Source organism: Podarcis erhardii, assembly GCF_964252035.2.
Source record: "Podarcis erhardii genome assembly, chromosome: 3".
Taxonomy (NCBI): domain Eukaryota; kingdom Metazoa; phylum Chordata; class Lepidosauria; order Squamata; family Lacertidae; genus Podarcis; species Podarcis erhardii.
In genome coordinates this window covers 104,789,428-104,815,921 of record NC_138507.1, presented here as the reverse complement: position 1 = coordinate 104,815,921, position 26,494 = coordinate 104,789,428, and the positions used below count along the sequence as shown (strand labels likewise).

The window sequence follows — 26,494 nt, the reverse complement described above, 5'->3', positions numbered from 1 at the left end:
ACCCAAGGCGCACTTTCACCATTGGGGCCTCAAAAAAAAGGAAAAGGAAAAAAAAAAGGGTTGTAATCCAAAAAAAGGGACACACACTTCAGGGTTTGACGTGGTTGTAATCCAAAACAGTTGCAAACCAAGGTACCACTGTAATTCAAAATACTGTGGTACCTCGGTTGTCAACCTGGTTGTCAATCTCGGGGGGAACCTGCAGCGGAAGCCATTTGACTTCTGAAAAGCGTTAAAAAATGAAAGTAATTACTTCCGGGTTTTCAGCATTCGAAAACCGAAACATTTGGCTTCCGAGACGCTTGAAAACCGAGGTACCACTGTATAAACAATAATAAATCGTAAAATAAAATTTAATTTTTCGAAATGAAAAAAAAAAACCTAAAGTAGGGTGGAAAAATAATATCTATTTTTGTATGCTTCCACTATATTTGAAAAATTTTCTCCAGGACTTCCGGGTTAGCGCGAACGGCTAATGGCGGATTCCCTCCGAGCTCCGGAGGGAATCGGCTCCGCTGAAGACGGGTCTTGCCGTGCCGGCGACACGGGGACCCTCAGAAACCGCAGGCGCGGAAGCCTGCGGACTTGGTGACTCGGTGGGCACCTTAAGCACCCTCCCCGACCCACGAAGAGCCTTTTTAAAGGCTACGGAGAGGGTACGGAGAGTGGCGTGGTGCTGAGAGTAGACCGCTACTTCAGTGGAGCGAAGCCGCGAGCCATGGCCGGAGAGCGCTGACTTTCTTCCCAAAATTCGGATTGGATAACAAAGGACCCGTGAGTAGTGGAATTTGGACTTTAAAAAAATTTTACCTTCTGAATTCGGCACGATCGGGGGATGCGTTAAAGGGAAGTCCGCACCCCCTCTACTTACAGACGATTTAAAGCAAGGAACGGAGAATTAAGGCGGAATGAATACTGTTTTGATGATTTAAAAGTTTTTCACAAATTTGATAGAAGAAGTTTTTGTGCTGGAGAGAAAGGGAGGAACTTTGGAACTTTGTGTGTAATCCCCCCCAAAACCCGGGAGTGTCCTGTTTGTGTGCCGGAGGAAAAAGTGAAAGGAGTTTGACAGCTGTCAAAGGAGCTGTCAAACGGGCGGACAAAGTAAAGAATTTTGTTATTGAACAACTCTCTGAATTAAAGGTGATACATTTGAGCTGAGGTGATTGGAAACAAAGTAGTGATAATAACAAAGTAACAGATTATTGGAAAAGGACTACTAAATAACTGAAAGCCCCCTAGGGGGAATTAGTGACATTACAATGGCTGCAGAGGGAAAATTACTGGCGGAGATAGAAAAAATGTTCTTTCTCGTGGGAATCCTGCAAGAGCAGAGTATGGCTTTGAGCAAAGTATTTATGACCTTGAATTCTAAAACAAACAACTTTGCTGAATGCACAAAGGAGATGTCTGACAAAAACTCTGCAGCTGAGCAGGAAGAGATGCTCTTGGAATTGACAGAGAGGAAAGAAGGAGTGCAGACACTACAAGTGGAAAATATCAATCAGGAATCTACACTGTTAGAGTACGAGCAAGAAGATCTTTGGATTACAAACTTGCGAAAGATGAGAAAGAAGAAGAGGGAAGTCCCTGGAGTACTTGGAATATTAAAACTAAAAAGAATAAAGCAACATGATTGGGACTTTCCTCTTGAGTATGGAAAAGTAGATGATCCTTCGCAGCAACCACTTTTAAACATTCTGGATGAAAGAAAATATGATGTGACTCTGACTGAACTCCTTCGGGGTCTTAGGACCAACAAAGAGGACTACCAATATAGTTGGCAGAGAGGGACTGACAGAGAATCAGAGGCCTCGGACGTGAGGAATCCGGGCTAAGAACTATTTTTTGTTTGTTTTTTGGACATTTGTTTGGGAAGGGACAGAAACCGGGGCAGGGGGGGGAGAGAGAATAGAACTATAAAATGTTATGATTTGTTTATTTGGTCAATGTGACCTATAATTAATATAATAAAGGGAAAAATTTGTGGAAGGGAAGTTAGATCGACCTTAAAAAAAAAAGAAATTAATGATTATAAGAGAATTGGATAAGTTGAATATAGATAAACAAAAAGAATTAAATTTTTAAAAGCAATATGAATATGTTTAAGAAGTTAGGTAAGAACTTGCTGAATTAATTATTGGAACTGGGATGCAAGAGGAGGGGGTGGGGGGAAGTCAATGAAAGTGGGTAAAGAAAATTAGGGCATGAAATTGTATCTGTTTGTTTTTGTCTTTGTGTGTGTGTTTGTTGTTATAAAATGTAAAAACCCAATAAAAATTATTAAAAAAAAGAAAAGAAAAGAAAAATTTTCTCCGACTTTTTCTAATTGCAAGGTCTTTGATCAGTTCCTCAAACTGAATCTTACGTAACATATCTGCTTCTGTACTTAGGAGAAATAAGTCACCCGGCCCTTCCTTGTTGCACATTTGTTCTGTTGGGATTTTTAATATGCTTCAGCTGAGAAGATGAATGCTCAGCTGAGCAATTTGTGACCATGAATGTTAAAAATCTGGCAATGGAAATTTTCTGTGGTGCCCTCCTTCCCTTGATGTGCTTATTTTGCTTAATGGTTCATCCTGCCCTGTGCTCCCATCATCCCTGACCATTGACCAGGCTGACTGCAGCTGATGGGGGTTGCAGTCTGAAGCATCTGAGGGCACCAGGTTGAGGAAGGGTCCTGTAGCCTCTTCCCCAAGCTGCTTTTCTCTCAGTTGAGTCAACGTCTGGCAGTGGAGCCTAGCAGAGGAGAAAAGTGTATGGGGAAGGGACCACAGATGGCCTGTAAGGAGGTGAACAACAGGCAGGGGAAGGTTTTTATCACACTCACCCATGTGTACTCCATCTGCTCTGAAAAAAAACAGGCCCCATGCCTCATAGAACCATAGAATTGTAGGGACCCAAGGGTCATCTAGTCCAACCCCCTGCAATGCAGGAATCTCAGCTAAAGCATCCATGACAGACGGCCATCTAACCTCTGCTTAGAGCTGAGCAAGTGGATGAGCTGTTCCCATATCTGGTGTGGTTTCTCAGTTAAAGGGAGACAGAGATGGAGCTTGAAGATGCATTTTAAGAATTTTTGCAAACGGGAAAGGATGTGCTGAATTGGTGGGCGTAAGAGCAAAGGTTGTTTTGTCTTTGGATGGCGCTCTGCTTGTTAAGAATCTCACTGTTAACAATCTCAAGAAATCTGGGCTGCATTTCAAGCCTCTGATGTGCAAACAAAGGATGCGAAGAAAACCGCCCTGACCAACACTTTTTACAAGTTTTGTGGATATTATTCCTTTATTTATACGGGTAGCCTGCACTGAATAGTCCCAGGGCAGGTTAGAAAAACATCACTATTAAAAGCAAGATAAAGTATCGTTAGAATCAGACAATTAAAAACTGCAGAACCAGCCAAAATAAAACTTACAGAATAGTAACACAGAGCAGGAGGACGGAAAACAGCCACTTATCCAAAGATAGTGTGTCTTGCGCTATCATCATATGCTTTTCAATAATTGCCCAAGATGTACCACGGAGAGGAGAACATTCTATAACCTGGGAACCACCACAGAGAAGGCTCTGAAGGCTAAGGCTACAACTGTATGTTTTATGTTGCTGCCTAGCTTGAATCAGGGGAAGGTAAATTTGGGCATTTGCCCAGGCTCCAAAGACCCATTCCACCAATGGAGCTCACTTTGCACTGAGCAAAGTGATGTGAGATAACTTTCAGTTCACACACCCAACCGTATCCAGATTAAGAGGGACAAGTGATATTGCCTTGGTCAAGGAGGTCAAAACCTTGAAGCCAGCATTGTTTGGGATCATTCTGTGGGCATTCCTTGTCATATTCCTGTGGGCAACTGCCACACATTCTAAGGTTGTCAATTTTTCATTCTTTTGCTATAGAAGAAGAAGAGTTTTCAGACTGTTCAGACTAGTTTTCAGACTGTTCTAAAAGACTCTGAGGTGCCCTGGAAGGGTTCTCCAGTAAGAAGAAGAAGAAGAAGAAGAAGAAGAAGAAGAAGAAGAAGAAGAAGAAGTTTGGATTTGATATCCCACTTTATCACTACCCGAAGGAGTCTCAAAGCAGCTAACATTCTTCTTTTCCCTTCCTCCCCCACAACAAACACACTGTGAGGTGAGTGGGGCTGAGAGACTTCAGAGAAGTGTGACTGGCCCAAGGTCACCCAGCAGCTGCAGGTGGAGGAGCGGAGACGCGAACCCGGTTCCCCAGATTGCAAGACTACCGCTCTTAACCACTACACCACACTGGCTCTTTGCAGCCTGTGGCACCTCACTTGCCACTTTCCCCCAGAGTGATGAGAAACCACTGGTGAGCACTCATTCAGTTTGGTCAGTTGACCAATTTCAAACCCACTTAATAACATTATTTAGCCTACAGTTTACCAGCTTCTCCACAAGAATATCATGGAGACTTTGCCAAAAGCCTTACTGAAATCAAGATCCACTATGCCCACAGCATCCCCCTGATCCACCAAGCTTGTCACTACCAAAAAAAAGAAATGAGGTTCGTCTGACATTTCTTGTTTTTGGGAAACCCATCCTGGGTATTTGTAATCTCTGCATCCTTTTCTAAGTGCTCACAGACAGACTGTTTCATTATCTGTTCTAGGACCTTTCCTGGTATCAGTGTCAAGCTGACTAGTGCGTAGGTAGAGTATAGCCAGCATTGAGAATAGAATATAGCCAACTAGTAGTCATTGAGGTGTAACTCCTCCTGCCCTGCACATTGTGTTAACTTTGCCCACATAGACATGTGAACAAATTAGTTCAGAGGCATTAGTGATTGCTGGGGAATAAGTTGTTGTTGTTGTTGTTGTTGTTCCACTTATACCCAGGAGCTCATTGTGGTATGCCTGGTTCTGTTCCTCCCCATTTTATCCTCACAACAACCCTGTGAAGTAGACAGAGAGACAATGGCTGACTCTGGGTCACCCAGTGAGCTTCGTGGCTGAGTTCACATTTGAACCCAGGTCTCACAGATTCGAGTCAAGCACTCTAAACACTGCAGCACACTGGCTGAAATATACTCGGAGTCGAGAGTGGATTTCATGCTCTTTATTCAGCTCATAGTGGTGAGGAGGAATGGAAGTTCCCCCAGAATGTCTGCTTTATATACATTATTTACACAATGGGCCCCACGCGACTGGCTAATTCCGGGATTCACCTGTAGGCCAGTCAGGTTGCGGATTCACTTCCACCTGAAGCTGGATTGGGTGGCTCCTGTGGACCAATCAGACTGCTGCATTCTGGACCCTATTGTTCTAGGACCAATCAGACTGCTGCATTCTGAATCCTATTGTTCTAGGACCAATCAGACTGCTGCATTCTGGACCCTATTGTTCTAGGACCAATCAGACTGCTGCCTTTTGGATCCTATTCAACTCAGTACATAACACCGGCTCTCCATATCCTTGCAAGCATTACCCTGCAAAACTTCTAGAAAATTCTTGAGGCACCATGAGAGGCTCCTCCAGAGACTGTACCAGAGCTGGCTTTTATTTTCTCAGATGATCTGATTGTTGTTTAAAAGCTCTTTTGTTTCGTGCCCATGGCAACGTTGCAAGAAGGCAAGAATCCCCCAGAGTCTTGTGGAGAACCAAGAGTGGAAAGAGGCCATGGATCTGGGTGTGTGTTCAATTAAACCAAGGGTGGGGAACGTTTTTTCAGCCGGAGAGTTGCATTTCCTTCTGGGCAAGCTTCCGACAACCACATGCCATTGGTGGGCGGGGCCAGAGGCAAAGTGGGTGGAGCAACAAATGCACATTTGCACTTTGTACAGTAAGCTAGTTTCTATGCACAAACACTTCTGTATTCTCCATTGTCAGAGTATGGGGACATGTTCCAGCCAGGCAGAAACACTTGAGGTGTGAATCTAGGTCGGCGAGGCATGTGGCCATGGGAGAGTTTAAAGCACATTTAAAGCAACAGCCATGGCTTCCCCCAAGGAATTCTGGCAGCGGTAGTTTGTGAAGAGTGCTGAGCATTGTTAGGAAACCCCTATTCTCCTCCCCGAGCTACAGTCCCCAGAGGCCCTGAAGGTGCGTCTGCATCCCCATCGTTCAGCCTGGACAGTGAGGTCCAGCTCCAAGGGCCTTCTGGTGGTTCCCTCACTGGTGAGGTTACAGGGAACCAGGCAAAGGGCCTTCTTGGTAGTGGAACCCGCCCTATGGAACACTCTCCCGTCAGATGTCAAGGAAACAATCAACTTTCTGATTTTCAGAAGACATTTGATGCCAGCCTTGGATAGGGAAGTTTTAAATGTGCGATGTTTTACTGCATTTGATGTTTCAGTTTGTTGGAAGCCCCCCAGAGTGGTTGGGGCAAGCCAGTCAGATGGGTGGCATATTGTTGTTGTTGTTGTTGTTGTTGTTGTTGTTGTTGTTGCCCACCACTCTGGGAATTGTAGCACTGTGAGGGGCATAGGGCCTCCTATCAACTCTCTGCACCCTTAACAAACTATATTCCCCAGAATTCTTTGAGGGAAGCTATGGCTGTTCAAAGTGCTATCATAGTCCTTCAAATGCATAGTGTGAATGGAGCCATGGAGGTTTGCATTAGATACTGAGGCGTGATGTGCCCCACCCTTAAATTGAACGGAGCACTCGCAGTCAAGCTAAGCAAGACAAGAAAATTGGATTCAACCACAGACTCTCAGAAGAGCCCCTCGCTGTGTCTGCTCTTAAGACATTTAAAGCAAACGAATGTAAAAATATAGCACGGCTTTTCTGCCTGGCTGGATCTCTTGTCTTAATCAGCAGTGTCACTGCTGCCATCTGTGAGGAATGCGCAGAAAGAAATCCATTCTGTCCTGATCACAGTCACTTGTGCCCAATAAAATTACTTACATTAAAAAAATGCCCATAATGATGGCTAACTTTACTCAATTTCACATTCCAAGTGTAAGAGAGATGACACTGTCTTTCTCTGGAGCTGCAGAACCAGCTTCTCCTCAAGCTTGCTTGCATGGGATTCGAAACACGACAGAGGGGATCAGGGACACTCCCTCTCCCCTTCCTAAAGGGTAGGAAAACCCACCACCCACTGTTCCCTTCCGAAATGATGAATCAGACTTCCAGTTAGGTGGCAGTCAGTTTTGCATTGCCCACAAAGAGGAAACATGTCACCAAAAAGGAGAGGAGACTGATTCTCATACAATGTATGTGCCGTTATTGACAGAACCGATGGTAACTCTCTGTGACTTGTTTGCAAAGCGTTTTGAGGATAAAATTGCTTGCATCTTCCAGAACCTTGACTCCTTTAGAATAAAGAGCACTTTCTAATAGAGGACAGTCCTCTGTAACATGGCTAACCTCCTTCCCGTGTCACCTCTGGCAAATTAAATCATTCTCTTCCTCACGTCTAGTACCCTACTAATTCCTTTGAGACAAAGGCACCAGATCTGGACAAAAAAGAAAACCCCACTTTCTCTTTTTCCCGAGCTCTTGACTGACCAAAATGATCAAGAGGCTGGAGCAACTCTAGCTATGAGGAAACGTGACAGCATTTGAGATATTTTAGTTGAGGGGGTGGGACAGTGGAGATAAGTAAGGTGTATAAAATTGTGATTATTGAGGTGTATAGAATTATGCATGATGTTTAGAAAGTGACCAGGGAGACGTTTTTCTCCCTCTCTTGTTATACTACAGCCTGGGGTCATCCAATGAAGTTGGCAGATTCAGGGGAGATGAAAGTAATAATAATAATAATAATAATAATAATAATAATAATAATATATTATTTATACCCCACCCATCTGGCTGGGCTTCCCCAGCCACTCTGGCCGGATTCCAACAAAATATTAAAATACCGTAATACATCAAACATTAAAAGCTTCCCTAAACAGGGCTGCCTTCAGATGTCTTCTAAAAGTCTGGTAGTTGTTGTTCTCTTTGACATCTGGTGGGAGGGCATTCCACAGGGCGGGTGCCACTACCGAGAAGGCCCCCGGCCCTGTTCCCTGTAATTTGGCTTCTCGCAATGAGGGAACCGCCAGAAGGCCCTCGGCACTGGATCTCATTGTCTGGGCTAAACGATGGGGGTGGAGATGCTCCTTCAGGTATACTGGACGGAGGCCGTTTAGGGCTTTAAAGGTCAGCACCAACACTTTGAATTGTGCTTGGAAACATACTGGGAGCCAATGTAGGTCTTTCAAGACCAGTGTTATGTGATCTCGGCGGCCACTCCCAGTCACCTGTCTTGCTACCGCATTCTGGATTACTTGTAGTTTCCGGGTCACCTTCAAAGGTAGTCCCACATAGAGCGCATTGCAGTAGTCCAAGCAAGAGATAACCAGAGCATGCACTACTATGGCGAGGCAGTCTGTGGGCAGGTAGGGTCTCAGCCTGCGTACCAGATGGAGCTGGTAAACAGCTGCCCTGGACTCAGAATTGACCTGTGCCTCCATGGACAGCTGTGAGTCCAAAATGACTCCCAGGCTGCGCACCTGGTCCTTCAGGGGCACAGTTACCCCATTCAGGACCATGGAGTCCTCCACACCCGCCTGCCTCCTGTCCCCCAAAACAGTACTTCTGTCTTGTCAGGATTCAACCTCAATCTGTTGTTGATGACTGTTAAAAGCAGTGTGAAGAGCACTTCAAGTGTACAATGTGGCAGATGTGGCCCACTGTGGCACATCCCACTCAGATCCACCCTCCCATCTCCACAGCAGCTGTGGAGAATCCTGGGCTGCACATGGGAATGGCAGTCAACATATGAGGCAGCGCATTGTAAGAATGAGCAATCTCCGCCCCCTGCGGGATTGCATCTTGATTCCCTTTCCGCAGCCGTGCCTCCTACGCTTCCAGTTATGTGTATGAACGAGGCCACAGGAATCTTCTTCTGTTCATGCACCCTTGGAGCTTGGCCTGCTACTATTCATAGGAATTTTCTTGGAAAACTCTCTGGTTAAGGTTAAGGCACCCAAAAAGCAAAATGCAAGCGTTCATTTAGCAGCTGCTTTATCTGAGGCCATCAGACATTGGCAGCCGGTTCAAGGAGGTATTCAAAACTCATCAGGCTCATCATCAACCTTTGCATGAGAACTGTTTGTCCTGTGTGGAGCAACATGAAAACGAAACTCATGCATGTCTAAGAACATAAATACATGTAAATGATTTTGACGCATGAAGCGCGGCTTTTATTCCTGCAATGTCTTTAATTACGGATCTGTGAGGGACCTGCCCAAATGTCGCGCTGAGGCAGATGAAGAGCTACATTCCTTGGCAAATGCACCCAATTAAGAAGAGGGAGATGAGTCACTGTCAAGTTTGACTCCCAAATTAGGACACAATGGTTGTATTGTTCATTGGCTGGAGGCTTGCTAATTGCTACAAGAAAGAAGCCCCACAAACTTTTATTCACTCTGTGGAGTCAGAGGACCACCCTGAATACATAGGGTAGGAAAGGAGGAATGAGCATGAGCTCCTTCTGTAAATGGCTTAATATGGCTCCTTCTGCCGTATTAACCAGTTGGTCCCTTACCTTTCTCACCCTGATCTGGCCACAGTGATCCATGTGATGGTCACCTCCAGACTTGATTATTGTAACTCACTCTTGAAGCTGGGCTGTCCTTGAAGCTGACCCAGAAACTCCAGCAGGTGCAGAATGCCGCGGCGAGGCTCCTTACGGGGTCCTTGCCGCGGGATCACATTCATCCAGTGCTTTACCAACTACACTGGCTCCCGGTGGAGTACAGGGTCAGGTTTAAGGTGCTGGTTTTGACATTTAAAGCCCTATGCAGTCTAGGACCCACGTACCTACAGCATCAGTCAGGGATTGGGGTAGCATGCTACATTATGATCATTATTACTGAGGAACAAAACAAATAATTACACATGCTTGAGATGAATCACAACTTACAAACAGTTTTTGGAGATTGCAACCAAGCACAGATTTGGCTGGTTAAGATATTTTTTTATTTATCTGATCTCAAAGCATCTTACAAAAGACATAAGGCACGTTCGAGACATACTCAAAGCACAACAGCACCAAATTAAAACCACAATTAAACAAAAAACAAAAAATAAAAAATCAATGCACCACTTTAAAAATAAAACACCAGCTGGGGTTACAAGAAGCCACATCTTTTCCATGACTGGGAATAAGTTCAACACATACAAAGCAGGAAAATGAGATTTATGCTTTCATGAAACCGATCCTTCATTTTGGCAGGCAAATGCAGAAGGTGGGGAGGGAATCAGCATTCTCCTGCCAACTGAATGGGGGTTTTCATCCATACCCAACTTTCTAGGATCTAGCTATATAAAATTAAGATTCCTCTAATTAATCATAACAGCTGGAACACGCCAACAGGCATCCAAAGTCCATTTCCCTTGCATCAATCTCCGAGGAGGCAGCCAGTACCCTCAGATGTTTCCAAGGCCCCGTCTACCAACTAGGGTTTCATAGGCCCTATTGGTTCCCATGGCAACGTATCACTGGCCTTTGCCTAAGAAAGAAATGGAACAGGCCAGACTAGGTTAGTCATGTATCTTTGTCAGGGGCTCAGGAGCAGAGGCACAGGGAAGATGGGAGATGGAGAGCGAGGGGGAGGAATCCGAGGGCAGTGTAGGAGGAGACAGTGGTCCGAGGGATTCCATGAGCCTCTCCAGCGAATCGGAAGATTCACAGAAGGGAGCGCCAGTGGCCAGGGGTAGGGGGGTCCCAAGGGGAACGCCCCAGGAGCAAGGGGGGAGCAGGGACTCCCAGAGTAGTAGTTGGAAATCAGGACCAGCTTCCCCACCAGAGCAGAGTGGGGGGGAAGGGTCCCAGGCATCGGGACCAGTACTTCCCCCACCAGGGAGAGAAGACGAGGCAGAGCTGACCACGCCTCCCTCGGAGAGTCGGACAACGGAGGGGAGGTCAGATCCGGCCAGTGTCACGGAAGAGGGAAGCAGTGATAGAAGTAGTGTAACGGTTAGGAGAAAGGTCACTGGGTTGGCGCGAGAAGCAAGTTCAAATGTACAGGAGCGCGGGACAGCAGAGAGTGAGGATTGGGAACCGGGTCCTAAAGCACGCCGGAGGCAGGGGGAGGAGCTAAGCGACTCAGCGTCGGAAGAGTCCAGGAAGGGCAATGCCCCAGAGGGCAGGAGGACCCAGAGGAGGAGAGAGCAGCGCAGAAGGTGGAGCAGGGCTAGGATCTTAAACTGGTGCGGAAGGGGAAGTGATTCAGATAGGACTACGCCGATCTAGAGTCTAGACGTAGGGTTGCATGCTCTGGCTTTAAAATGGAAATTATACTTCAATAAAGACTTTTGTACATAATATCAGCCTGGCGTTGGTCCTCTGTGAGCTGGGACCTAGAGGCAGCCCTGACAATCTTACTTTACAGTCCTCTGTTTGAAGGGTTGCCAGTTCTCCATTTGAAGGGCTGGTGGGTCCAAGCCCCGTTTAAAGATGAAGAATAGTGCAAAGGGAGAGCAGAGGCCTTTACGCTGCACATCTACTATTACCACAACTGGACACCAGCTGAGCAGCCACACAGCTCACCAGGTAACAGCTTCCTCCACTCTAACGGCATGTAAGATTACAATACAAGGTTGCGTGTGGACATATAACTCAGCATGCGCAACTGTTATGTAACCAATGTCCCCTTGTCTTTTTTTCAGTGGGGGGGGGGGAGAACAAATTCCTATGCCCCACAAATAACCCAGAGGTGCATTTTAAATAAAAGGACACATTCTACTCATGTAAAAACACGCTGATTCCCAGACCATCTGCGGGCTGGATTTAGAAGGCGATTGGGCCGGATCCAGCTCCCGGGCCTTAGCTTGCCTACCTGTGCTCAAAGGGCTTTTGCAGTGGAGGTGGAAAATTCTGAGTGTGAAATCATCCAGCACTTTCAGTGATGAAACAAAATACCGCGCCACCAGTGACTGGAAAGGAAATGACTCTTCCTCTTTGTTGAGTCTGCCAGTCAAGTAGAGAGGAAATTGGGTCAGACCAAGAAGGAAAAGAGACAAGTATTTGGAGATCTCTTGACCTTTAAAGAAACACACCAGCTGCATGAAAAGCTCACTCTGTTGTAGGAACAGGAGTTAGTTTAACTTCTAGCGCAGAAGGGGCATTCAGAAATGCTGCTTGGATTGAAGTAACTTTCCTGATGGCTGTTTAGAAGATGTGTTCACTGTGTCCTTTTAAGATTTATTTTCTGGGTTTCAGGGTGCTGTATGGAAGGAGCAGACCCACTTATTGTCTGAACCAAAGTTTGGTTTCAGGAAGATGTCCCTATAAGATCAATACAAGCTTCCTATAGGGTTCTTATGTTCTTATAGGGACATCCAGGGTGCTTTCCAGACAACCTGTTTCTTGATCCGTTTGCAGGGAGATTAGACAGTGTTGGCTATTTAATTGTAATTCTGATTTGCTTTTGGGGAGGTTAGATGACACTGTGTCAAACCCCAAGTGTTATCCCACAGTTTCCACTGCATATTCCTGTCACTTTCCAGGTCACAAAATGTCTGATATTTTGGGGAAACAGGAGTAGTGCAAGACCACCCAACTGACTATAACTGCACAACCTGAATTTTCAGGTATGTGAGTAAATCCCACCTGAAAATAACTTAATTATTGGGCCTTTAGGAGCAGCTTGATCATCAGATGCTAGCAAGTCATAACACTTATCTCTGCCGCTTGGAGAGCTTGATGTGCTGGTTTCAGGACACCAGGTTGCTATAAAATAAATAGGAGCGGAGCAAGTTTTACATTTAGGTTTCATAGCCACAGGAGTATAACTGTTGCACTTCTCTTGCAGAGCAAAAGGCTCAGAACTGCTATCAAAACTATTTCCAGCAGCATCAGTCTGCAGATGTAGCCCAGCATGTCTTCTGAAATGCATCATGATTCATTCACTTTGGCACAGGTGGACAGGTGTGTCTTGGAGCAGATGGGGTTTTAGCAATTAAAGAGACAGGAGCCCTGTTAAAATTATTCACATCATCCTGGAGATATACTTAAAAGCAAACTAGTGATTGAAACCATGATTCCATTTGTCTAAAAACATAAAATACACACACGTGGCTATTAAATGTAAATTAATTTTGTTGCAAGGCAAATAATCATTAAAAGTTATATTAGCCAATATACTGTGTGTATTTACTCAGAAGCAAGTGTCGTGGAATTCAGTGAGGCTTTCTTAGTGGGAATAAGTGTGCAGTCTTAAAGAAGCTTTAACTGATTAAAATAGTACACCAATTTAATTAAAGCAGCAGATTTCACATTAAAAAGCTGTTTTTAATGCAGCTACTTATAAAAAAAACTACAGATGGTAATGACCATATTAAAAAGGAATTACCCCTTCTCTCATATAGCAGAGAATGCCTCTTCTAAGTTGGCTGTTATAACACATAATGTATTATATATATTTTAAAAAATATGTTTCATGCTTTGCTCATTTGCCTGTGTGCAAGATTAATCAACGAAAAACTTGTGCGATTAATCAACTCCAATTTCTTTAATTTGTGTGGATAATGACATTATATAGTTTAAGTTACAGATAGGTAGCCGTGTTGGTCTGCCATAGTCAAAACAAAACAAATTCCTTCCAGTAGCACCTTAAAGACCAACTAAGTCAGTTCTTGGTATGAGCTTTCGTGTGCATGCACACTTGGTATGAGCTTTCGTGTGCATGCAGTGTATCTGAAGAAGTGTGCATGCACACGAAAGCTCATACCAAGAACTGACTTAGTTGGTCTTTAAGGTGCTACTGGAAGGAATTTGTTTTGTTTTTATTATATAGTTTAGTCACTAGGTGGCACTGGACTTAGCTGCATTGGGTGGAGTCAGGAACTTCCTGTTGCTGCTTTCTTGCAGCTGGGGCAGATGAAGGCATCTGGTTGTGCTGCTATAGATGCACCACGGTGTTTTTGTCTCTGCTCTCCTCGCAGCCATCATTCCTCCTTTGGTCACTGCTGTGGATACATAACTTGACTGCCTGTCTCCAGGCACTCCAGTCGTCTGCAAGGGATTCCCACACGACGGGGTTGATGTTGCCAGCCTTCGTGTCACGTCTGCAGACATCTTTGTAACGCAGAGTTGGTCTGCCAAGGGGCCTGGTGCCTGAAGCCAGCTCTCTGTAAAGCACATCCTTGGGGATCTTGCCATCTTCCATTCTGTGGACATGACCAAGGCAGCGTAGATGTCGTTGAGACAGGAGTGCGAACACACGAGGAATGAGGGCTTGGGAAAGCACATCTTTGTTTGAGACTCTACCTAGAATCATAGAATCATAGAGTTGGAAGAGACCACAAGGGCCATCGAGTCCAACCCCCTGCCAAGCAGGAAACACCATCAGAGCACTCCTGACATATGGTTGTCAAGCCTCTGCTTAAAGACCTCCAAAGAAGGAGACTCCACCACACACCTTGGCAGCAAATTCCACTGTCGAACAGCTCTTACTGTCAGGAAGTTCTTCCTAATGTTTAGGTGGAATCTTTTTTCTTGTAGTTTGCAACCATTGCTCCGTGTCCGTTTCTCTGGAGCAGCTGAAAACAACCTTTCTCCCTCCTCTATGTGACATCCTTTTATATATTTGAACATGTCATGTGATGCCCAAAACAATACAGTGGTACCTCGGGTTACATACACTTCAGGTTACATACGCTTCAGGTTACAGACACTGCTAACCCAGAAATAGTACCTCAGGTTAAGATCTTTGCTTCAGGATGAGAACAGAAATTGTGCTCCGGCGGCACAGCAGCAGCAGGAGGCCCCATTAGCTAAAGTGGTGCTTCAGGTTAAGAGCAGTTTCAGGTTAAGAACGGACCTCCGGAACAAATTAAGTACGTAACCAGAGGTACCACTGTACATCTCTCCTTATTGGTGAAGACTGAGCTGCCACTGACATGCCCACCTGCTCAGTCTGCTCCCTAGGTGCTACGTGCTGATGGGCAATTTCTAAGCCCTTCTTGTTCTCCTTTCTTAGAGTCCTTTCTCTATGGAGAGCTCTTCAAACAAGAGGACACGCTCAAAGTAAAGGCAGTCCTCTGACAGCCCTTCAAAGTAGAGGATGGTAAAGGCAAAGGTAAAGGTAAAGGACCCCTGATTGGTTAAGTCCACTCAAAGGAGACTATGGGGTTGCGGTGCTCATCTCACTTTCAGTCCGAGGGAGATGGCATTTATAGACAGCTTTCCAGGTCATGTGGCCAGCAGGACTAAATCACTTCTGGTGCAACGGGACACCGGGACGGAAACCAGAGCGCATGGAAACGTCGTTTACCTTCCCACCACAACGGTACCTCTTTATCTACTTGCACTGGTGTGCTTTTGAACTGCTAGGTTGGCAGGAGCTGGGATGGAGCAACGGGAGCTCACCCCGTCACGGGGATTCGAACCACTGACCTTCTGATCGGCAAGTCCAAGAGGCTCAGTGGTTTAGACCACAGCATCACCCTACTGCATCTTCCACTTGTTTTACTCAGCTCATTTCTTCACCAACAGCAGGGAATGTCGGCTTCCAAGTTCCTGTATTTTGCACAGCAACAAGGACAATGATCTTCTAGCCATCAATCCTTCTTGGGGTGGGGGGTGGGGAGCCAGCCATGTGTGTAGTCCATTAAAGCAGTCCTGCTTTGTGGGTTTAATTCCAAGAAAATTTGGCCTTCAGGAAGACAACTCACTGTTTTCTCATAAATAAGCCACGTTGCTTTTGTGCCAAGGCCTTTGGTCATCCCACCCCCTCCAATCTGTGTCCATTTTTTCACTCCTCTGGGGCAGATTGAAATGAAAGGGGGGGGGAGGCTTAAATTTAGATTCAGGCTTCTGCTGCCCATCACCCAAAAGGAGGCCTTGTTCAGAGACAGTTTAGATGATGTGCATTCTTATCAGATGACAATCCCTCTATTGTCTTTCTGTTCACAAAATAGAAGGCATATCTTTTCCAAGTTTATCTGAAGGGCAGCCAGATGAGACTTTTTGGGTTTGAGCCCCATGTTGGGCCAAAGATTCCAGCATTGCAGTGTGTGTGTGTGTGTGTGTGTGTGTGTGTGTGTGTGTGTGTTATTATTATATTATAACTTGTTTTTATTATTGCTTGTAAGCCGCTCTGAGCCCGGCCTTGGCTGGGGAGGGCGGGGTATAAATAAAAATTATTATTATTATTATTATTATTATTATTATTATTAGACCCTTGGGGTCCCTTCCAACTCTACAATTATATGGTTCTAGGCCAAATTCAGCCATGAAGTATACTGGGTGACCTCAGGCTGTCTCTCAGCCCAACCTACCTTACAGGGCTGTTGTGAGGATAAAAAGGAGAACAGGGAGAATCATGGGTGCCACTTTGAAAATGTAATAAATAAAGGGATAGTTTTAAGGGGGGGGGGAGAGAACTTCAAGGAGAAGACCTGATAAGTTTATAAAATTATTCATGGTGTGGAAGACACATTTTGCTTAGGGTATTAAAAAGCCTTTCGATAGCTGAAAATGTTTAAATGTGTGGCATGGCTTTATTACAGTGGTACCTCGGGTTACAGACGCTTCAGGTTACATACGCTTCAGGTTACAGACTCCGCTAACCCAGAAATAGTACCTTGGGTTAAGAACTTTGCTACAGGATGAGAACAGAAATCGTGCGGCGGCAGCAGGAGGCCCCATTAGCTAAAGTGGTACCTCAGGTCATGAACAGTTTCAGGTTAAGAACGGACCTCCAGAATGAATTAAGTTCTTAACCCGAGGTATCACTGTACTTGCATCAATAAAAGAAAAAGAAAATAATAGAAACCCCTTCCCATCAAATTAAGCAAGGATTTGAAATGAATAATTCCAGTGATTCCAATTCTGATTACATATGGATTAATAGTAACTTTTAGGAGGCTACTGGATTTATGTATCACTACTAACACCACTACTGCTTGTCTCTCTAAGCTGTATGGGATGTGGTTTCCATTTTTTATATCACAGAGCTTTCCTTTTTTCATAAGGAGTTGTTTGTTTTCTCTGTTTTTTAATATGCATCTTCTTGGATATACAAAGCAAAGTGCAAATCAATAAAGATTTTTTTTAAAAAAAATCTATAAGGACTGTCTTTTTCAAAGATTGTTATTTCCTATTCTTTAAAAAAAAACTGGGGAAAAACAGATGGGTCATCAGATCTACTGCAACAGAGCTAGTCAAGTGTAGACAATCCTTGAAGGGTCAATGGTCTTACTCAGTGTATGGCTGTTTCCTGTGCTTTTCTTCTTATACTTACGGAGGGAACCAGAACAGTGAGCATAAAACCAAGATGGTGGGTGGGTAGTTCTGGGAACTTTCCCGGTCTTGCTGAGAACTAAGTGCATCGGACTCACATGTTGTTTGTTGGCTTGTTATGCAGCCTGGTCTCCACACTGCAGCAGCAGAGAAAATATATAAGATCCACCTGATATGTAAGAAGAGGAAACGGGCACTTAATATAAGGTTACCAGATTTTTTTCAATGAATCTGGGGACACTCTTCAACTTCAATTGATTTTGTATGTAGACTGATTTGTAAATCCGGGGACTGTCCCCGGGAAATAGGGACGTCTGGTAACCTTAACAGGAGGAGGGATGAGACCTGCTCATTGGGTAGAAACAAGCTGCCTCTCCAAGACTAGCTTGTTCAAACAGTAAAGAGTATGTTTAGTGAAGTGTGTCTGCAAAATATTTATACCAAAATAGAAAAAGTGAGTTTGCAAAATAAATAGGAAAGCCAAGTCACCTGTCGTCGAAAGCCCATCCTGCAGTTTATCAGAGGATGCAGCCACAGTACCAAAAGTCTTTTGCAGGGAGATCTGATGTTCCAATGGAGCAGGTTGTGGGTGTGGGTGTTTTGGACCTCCCCTTGTTGCTGAACTACAACTCCCATCAGCCCTAGCAAGCATCTTGTTCCCTCCCTTAGTTCTTTGTGCGCAATCAGTTTGAAACATAGACATAAGGGGAGGTGGACCCCGGATGAGAAACCTGCCAAACTTCAGACAAATAGGCCAGCAGCTATTGTGCTAGGTGATTTTAACCCTGGTTAGTACAAAACTGGCAAAGTCACATGTGAACCCATGGGAAGAACAACTTGGGTTTGTTCATTTCAACATCCCTGCCCCTAATTGCAGCAACTGGAGTGGTATCGGAAAGTAATTTACAGCGATTAAGGAAGTTAGACCTTCCTCTAACTATGCAAGATCACTACCGCCTCTCTGACCTCGAAGCATTTCCTCCGCCAGTTGTGGTTTTGCTGCTTAAAGGGTCAAGGACAGCCATGCATTTTTGGGTAAATCTAAAGCCACAGAGCCACTCCAAAGTGCAGAAGCCCCTGATCTGCCTTGAGATGCCTTGCTAATGGCAAGATCTGGCTTAGAAAACCAGGAACCTGCTCTGAATCACCCCAATTCGCCTTTGTAATTTGGGGTACGCACAGAGCTGATGGCACAGCCTCAGCTAATCCCAGATGCTCTGAGCTGCCTGTTACCTTTTGCAGCAAAGAGAGCACCTCACACTCTGCAGGAGGTTGGGCTAGAATGATTCTTGGGAACCCTTCCATCTCTACAATTCTATGAATTAAGGTATTTGGTGCTTTTGTTACAGCAGGTTGCTCAGGTGTTCCAAAAGGAGCAATTGCAATTCAAGAGTCCAGCTCATCAGTGCTGTTGATTTAAATGCTACCGACAAATCAAGAGACACATGCTGGACAAAGATAGCAACGGCTGTCTCCAGTAAACGGCAAGATGAGATTTAACCACACAAAAATCTAGGGGAAATCATCCAAAAAATTAAAATTAAAATACATGAGGCAATCATGTACTCCATTTTTATTTCCTCTGAGTACTTCATAATCTGTTTTTTATAGCTTTGTCAAACAACCAAGTTTCCAATGGATTTTTACCACCTCCAAAGTACTGTGGTGGCTCCAAATTGAATTCTTCTTGGGAACCCAGAGATGAAGATGAATCCAAAATACATCCACGGACAAATTTATGGTGGAACTGAACTGTTTTATTTCACATTTGAACCAGGCAAACCACAGGTGGGTTCCTAAAGCATATAAAATATTTTGGCTACTTTGATTTCTGACATTGTGTTGTTATTTTTCTTTTCTTGTGCTGGATCATCTGGATTCTCCCTTTTCTCTGATGTGCTATATAAGGGCTGCATTCCGTGGTGTGTCATAGTTACGAAGAGGGAGCGTTTCTTTTGTTTCATATTAGTCGTTCAATTTTTAAGAAGAAAAGCCATAAAAACAGTGTTTTTTTCTGGGGGGACGCATGCCCCAAAACATTTTGTGAATCTTTGTACTTTTGTCAATTTACTGTATTTATTTTCCCCGATTTAAACTATAAAATGGTGGTTTTCTTGAGACAAAATGAGAGTACCCACTAAACATTTTTAAAGAAAAAAAGCACTGCGTAAAAATATATTTAGTTTTGAATAAAACAATGTAATGTGCTATGGTAAAAGTTTGGTTTTTTTCCATGTTCACGTCTACACTTGATGGAAATGTGGACTTCTGGGGTGTTATGTCACTCTGACCATGGAGCCATTATAGCTTGTAGCCGCTGAAAGCCTTATCCCCCAGCAGGCCTACTGGTTCAACCACGTTTGTAAATCCCACCATTGCAATCAAAGAATCAGATGGTTGTAGGGACCCTGAAGGGACATGGGTGGTGCTGTGGGTTAAACCACAGAGCCTAGGGCTTGCCAATCAGAAGGTTGGCGGTTCAAATCCCCGCGACGGGGTGAGCTCCTGTTGCTCAGTCCCAGCTCCTGCCAATCTAGCAGTTCGAAAGCACACCAGTGCCAGTAGATAAATAGGTACCGCTCTGGTGGGAAGGTAAATGGCGTTTCTGTGTGCTGCTCTGGCTCGCCAGAAGCGGCTTAATCATGCTGGCCACATAACCCGGAAGCTGTATGCCGGCTCCCTCAGCCAATAAAGCGAGATGAGCACCGCAACCCCAGAGTCGGTCACAACTGGACCTAATGATCAGGGGTCCCTTTACTTTTACCTTTAGGGACTCTGAAAGCTCATCCAACCCAATCTCCCCTGCCCACCACAGCTGAACTCACGAAAAGACACCAGTGAGCCCCTTTGTTTCTTCTACTGCAACAGACTGACATGCCTAGCCTTCTTGAAATTAATCCAAAGCAAAAACAGGAGAGCTGTCGGGTGTGGAAGAACAGCTCGACCCATTCCTCTGCCTTTCACAGCTCGTCCAGAGGTCTGCAAAACCGGCACAGGAAGTTTCCCAACAGCGCAGAGATAAGCTGTAACTTTTGCAAATGACTGCAAATCCCAGCGCGGCTAAAGGCAAATAAATGGAGAAAGGGTAGGGCGAGGGGGGACAGAGATTGGCAACACACTGTGCCTGCCCAGCTTGCTTTCTTGGCCCAATATTCTACAGAAGGTCTGATACTGCATTTCCCACCAGTTGCCACTTCTGAATAGTTTCCCAAAGCAGCTCCATATACCCCACCCCCCATTAAAAGTATCCGAAGCCTTATTTTAAAATGTAAATAGTCTCCAAGAAATGCCTGCACCTCCCTCGTGATCTTACCCTTTACCAAGCCTCTTGAACCTAATACAATCTGACCGGCCCTTTCAGACCCTCGAGACTTCAGTGTGGGCCTTTGTCATTCTTGCAATGGGCTTACTTGCATCGTCACTGCTGCCTGAACACAGTGACTTGGCAGAGACTTTTATAACTTGCCTCCCAGGGTTCCTGAGCAGCGCTTGGCTAAATGAGAGTGCAGAAGCCTTATGGTCTTCAAACAAAAACATCTTGGAGGTCCCGGGCCACAGGGAGGTTAGGCTGGCCTCAACCAGAGCCAGGGCTTTTTCGGCTGTGGCTCCGATCTGGTGGAACGCTTTGCCACAAGAGACTAGGGCCCTGCAGGACCTGACATCTTTCCGCAGAGCCTGCAAGATGGAGCTGTTCCATCAGACCTTTAGCCAAGGCACAGCCTGACCCCCTACTTTGGTAATTCTTCACAGAACTCTAGCTCAGTGGTTGCCATTATTTTGATTTGAACTGATTTTAAAATGAATTGATTTTAGAATGCTGTATTATTTTACTGTTGCTAGCCGCTCTGAGCCCGACTTTGGCTGGGGAGGGTGGGATATAAATAAATATTATTATTATTATTATTATTATTATTATTATTATTATTAGTCTCAGCCATCTAGGGAAAAGCTTGCCAAGTTCCTTGGAGAATGGTGTCAAGTGGAAGGAGAGACTGAAAGCTGACAACCTGCACACTGTCCACTCGCTTACGGGACGTGTCAGGATTTGAACTCGGGTCATACAGCTGCAAGCCTGCTGGGATGAAACTAGTAATCTCTTGTAATCAGCACCCTATTTGGTTCAACTCAAATGCCTGTTTCTGCACTGTGCAAATGTTATACGGTGTCGGTGACCAGGGCAGAAACTGACCACTAGGGCACAAAAGTCACTGTGTATCCTAAAGGCCAAAGTTTACTTTCTGATGATAGACATATCTCTCAAGCCAGCTTAAAACAGCACATTATTTGCTTTCTATAAGGACAAGAATAAAGTTATTGCCAGACATTCAGTTTTAATCAACGGTGGGTTATTAGTCTCCTGAGGAAGTAGCTTGGAGTGGTTTGGCTTTCAAGGCAGACTTTGTACCCACCTCCCTAGAAAGCTCCTGGCTTGCAGCTCTGCTCAAGGAGGCTAACTGGAAATCTCAGTTTATTAGTTTGCATTTTAAGCACCAAGCACATTTTCAATGTTGACTCTCTGGAATAAGGCTTTCTTTTTTTAAAAAAACTGCAGTTAAGTGTTTCCAGATGTAGGTTCATGTTCAGACTTTGAAGGAACACTGCAATCTTTGTCTAAGGCTGGGTTGGGGTGCGGGGGAGAGACCAAAGATGAAAGCTTCTTCTTTTTGAAATGAAGCAAACTAAAAAACCAAACTACATAGAGGCTACAAAAGCATGTGTAGCTTCAGCAGATGATCTCGTATGAAATGTGTAGATATTCTGGACTTCAGGGATGGGGAACCCCAAGCCTGCAGATTTCTCTGTCTGGCCTTCAGAATTATCTCCAGGAAACATTTCCTTCCCAAGGCCACAATGTCACTGGCGCCTGCTTCAACCCCCGTTTTTGCCTTGCTGGAATGTGCTCTTTGTAGGAATGGATTTAGGCACAAGGAGAGGTTATATTGTTGTTATTTATCCCTCGTGAGTGAGATCGGCAGAATACCATACTTTGCAGCTTTAAACTTGGAAACTAAGACAAGGCTGGGTTAACCTTCTAGAAACAATAAACTAGGATGCTTTAAGGCAGACTGAATTTTCCCTGGCATTACCAATCCCCCCTTAAAAATAACAATCACAAACACATTGTTTTGTGAAGAAGTAAAAGTAATGCTTACTTACATAATCTAGGACTTGAAGCAGCCATTAGCAAAATGAGTTTATAACTACTATCTAAATTACAAAAGTACAAAATCGAAGTTCAAATGGTTTTGCATGAGAAAGCTAAAAAGATCCAAGCCTGCATCTCCTTGCTTCTGCAAAGTGCATAATTCATATCTCTCCCTAAATTGAGTCGACACTTCAGGCCACAGAAAGCAGAAGCGACAGATTTGTGCCATAGTGAATGTGCTGCAAAGCACATTACTCAGGAATATATTTCATAATTAAGGCCAACCCACCCACTGATTGCTAGCTAATCTTGACCTTGGGGTGAAATATATATTCCTTTCCCAAAGATGGTGTACAGTGAGGAATTTTATTTTTTTTAAAGCAGCAGTCCTGGGGGAGAAAAATGAAGGTGGAATATACACCATTACCAGAAAGACAGGAGGTATGTTGCAAACTATGATAGGGGTGTGTGTCTGTGTTGTTTTTTAGTCATTTAGTCATGTCTGACTCTTTGTGACCCCATGGACCAGAGCACGCCAGGCACTCCTGTCTTCCACTGCCTCCCGCAGTTTGGTCAAATTCATGCTGGTAGCTTCGAGAACACTGTCCAACCATCTCGTCCTCTGCTGTCTCCTTCTCCTTGTGCCCTCCATCTTTCCCAACATCAGGGTCTTTTCCAGGGAGTCTTCTCTTCTCATGAGGTGGCCAAAATATTGGAGCCTCGGCTTCACGATCTGTCCTTCCAGTGAGTGCTCAGGGCTGATTTCCTTAAGAATGAATAGGTTTGATCTTCTTGCAGTCCATGGGACTCTCAAGAGTCTCCTCCAGCACCATAATTCAAAAGAATCAATTCTTCGGCGATCAGCCTTCTTTATGGTCCAGCTCGCACTATATATAATATCAAACTGAAGCACTTGCAGATAAACCAATCAGGAAGTGATTGTAAGTGCACTTGTAAGTGCATTTATGCAAAGGCTGAAGCATGGCATGGGGAACAGTAGATAGAAAGTTTTTCTATTTCCCTCATTAATATGAGAATTCAGGGCCATGCAGCAAAGCTGACTGTTGGGAGATTGGGGAGAAGTATCTTTTTTTTACATAGCTCAAGGAAATGGCTTCCACAAGATGTAATGGTTGCTCCCAACTTGAGAATTAAGAGAAATTAATGGCTACATGCCACAATGCTTTGTGCTCCATCTCAAGGGTCAAATGCCACTTGCCCTACTAGTACCAATTGGCAGCTGCTGCTGCCACGAACACAACAGCACTCTCCCAGAAACTGGCATTCACGGCTAGCCAAGATCGATAGCCCTATTTTCCTCCATAAATATGCTCGGTCCCTTTTAAAGCCATCCCAGTCGGCTTGTGGCAAAGTTCAGTTGGCTTTGAAGCGGGGATTAGAGGAATTCATGGAAGAGGAATGATGGGAGGATGTTATGTATTTTGTGGGTTTGTTTTCTGTTTTTACTGTAAAGCGTCCTGTGATCCTGAAATGTAAATTTAATAAATAATACCAGTTGCTGGAAACTGCAGGGAGCACCGTTGCCCTCGAGTCCTGCTTGTGAGCTTTCCACAGGGATCTATGGTTGGCCACTGTGAGAACAGACAGGCCTTTGGCCTGATCCTGCAGTGCTATTCTTAGGTTCATTTTCCAGCATCTTTTAAGTTGGCTCTACCAACTTGGCAGCCATGTACACCAGTCACCAGCTCTTCCGTCATCTCGTACTGAGCAAAGCAGTTAATGCATCTGCTGCCCCATAGTTTATTTTTATGAGTAGGGCTCATAATCGGTTGTTGATGATAAAGCAAGATATTATTTTTTCCTAGATCACTTTGGCAATCAAAGTAGGCCAGCTACTAAAGTTAATTCTTCCAAACAGAAATAGCGGGCTCAAACAGTGCATCACCTCACACTTATTTTGCAATGAAATCCTTTGTATGTTCGCTGCAAAATAGTTTTATTGGGTTCAGTGGGGCTTTTTCATGAGGATTGCAGGCTCAGCTTAACTTAAAAGGGACAGCAGCAGCAGCAGCAGCAGCAGCTCTACTATTCAGAAAACCTGTTAGTAATAACTTGATTAATTTTCAGGAAATACGGTGTTTTACAATCAGATCCCAAATTTTTAAGGGCTAGAGAAACACTTTGTTTTAAAACTTGTTATGCACCTTAATACATCCAGGCAACAAAAGTTGATTGAACAAACTTGTTAAAAACGACATGAAATAAACAGAAAGATGCTGAACGAAGGACCAGTTGCTTATTGCCAAGAAGTTCCTGTGTTCAGATGGAATCACTAAGTATCACCTACCAATTGTAAAGTTCAGCTGCTGCCGATGGTAGCGGTAGCAGAGCAAAATGCCCTCTCTACCCACAACCATGCGATTATCCAACTTTTAATTACCCTATTAAGTAATACCGTGAACTCTCAAGCCACTTTGCTACTGTGTTAAGGTCTTCACACCAATGTAATCTTGGACAATTACTACAACGCGGTAAGAATTCTCTCTCCAAAGTTGTGTTTTGATATTTTTATTGTTTATACCGTACACAATAAAGTGGCTCTCTCTCTACCAATGTCATTTTGGCATAAAACACTGCCAGAAAGGAGCGACTGAGAATGTGAGCCGAAAAGGCCTTAGCTTGAAGCTCAGTCACCAAATCATTAGGTGGCCTTGCCCACAATTCTACAATTCATGGAATGGAGATCTCCTCCCGCAAAATACTTCCCCATCCTAGAGCCTAGCTCCCATACTGTGCTAGTACAGTATACTGTCTCAGAGAGCGATGAACTAGGAATTAAGTTTGGAATCCATCCAACATCATGAACTTGGTAGTCTTTGGAAATCCCTCCATGCCATCCTTTCCTAAATCTGCACTACGGAAATAACACAATGTATGTGTGGTTTGCATAGACTTTTAAAAATGTGCTAGATGGAACTACGTATTCAAGAATAAAGAGCAATGCAATCCGTGATATTGCTTGGAGGCCAATGCCATGTCTGGCAAAAATTTAGACTTAATACAAGCTGTAGCTATGAAATGGAGAAAGAGGAAAATGTCACCATTCAAAATTTACCTTTGACCAAAAGAAAAATAAATAAATAAATACAGCAGCAATATAAAAACCACAATTACTGCATCTACCTGAACAATTGAATAAAGCATACCGATAGTAAAATTGTCGTTGTGATAGAGGTTCAAACAACTTTAATTATTTTCATTTATTTGTTTATTAGGAAATGAGTTTCAATGCATAAGTAGCTTATCAGAGCTGCTGACGATTTCATAACGACGTTATTGCCAGAACTTCACAATAGAACTGCATAGTCTGGGTGGGTGAGTGTGTGTATTTTCTGAAGTTTTGCTTTTATAGATAGAAAAAAATATGCATTGTCCTTTAGCAATTATGCTTTCATAAGGCTAGCATTCCAATGCAACAGTGTAAAATCTCCTTTTCTGACATCATGTACAATAAAGATCACAGTTCTTCCACAATAATGCACATCTTACACACCTCAAAACCAGCCTGAGACTGCAAATCCCATGTGGTAAAACCGTACCAATCTAGTTCAAACACCAGGCACGATGCTGTTAAAAACCCATCATGCTATAAACAGAGTTAAACTTGCATAAGCAGACTGGCAGAACTTCCTGCCACCCTCTGCTGGCAGCACCCCCCCCCCAAGCTCCCCAAAATTATTGATGGGAGGGGGAACTACCAACAGAAAGAAGTGGGGCAGGGAAGTCATCTTTTGCCAGCTGTATTATCCATAATTAACTTATCTGAAGGAATAATGATTCCACACCTCTAGAGCAACATAACCTTATAGGGGAAGGAATCAGATCTCTACAAAAATGAAGGGGTTTCTATTAAACTGAGCCCAAATTCTTACCTGCAGCAAGAAGCCAAAGTAGGTCTGCATTTTTTTAAAAAACCACCATTGTGCATATTGTACATATTTATCAAAAAGAATCAACAGAATGTGACATTAGCCTCAAATTGTGTTTTGTTTTTTAAATACGGTATCTGCAGTTCAGTGAGACATCCTACTTTATGGTATTCTTAAAGACTTCTCAGGAGTTAGGTCACACTTGTTTCTACCTCTTTCTGACATGGCGCAGAGAGCGGGAGCAGAAAACCTCCTTCCAAAA

At 44.1% G+C, this 26,494-nt stretch overlaps 1 long non-coding RNA gene across 2 annotated transcripts; it reads left to right on the top strand.

Annotated features, from left to right (window-relative positions):
* Nucleotides 1-11,333: 11,333 nt before the first annotated feature.
* On the top strand, nt 11,334-22,784 carry LOC309338103. Of its 2 annotated transcripts, XR_014154709.1 has the most exons (5): nt 11,334-11,502; nt 12,459-12,542; nt 17,321-17,403; nt 18,808-18,988; nt 22,730-22,784. It is a non-coding gene; the product is annotated as an uncharacterized lncRNA (long non-coding RNA). The 2 variants fall into 2 exon arrangements; XR_014154708.1 differs by lacking the exon at nt 12,459-12,542.
* The last annotated feature ends 3,710 nt before the right edge of the window (nt 22,785-26,494 follow it).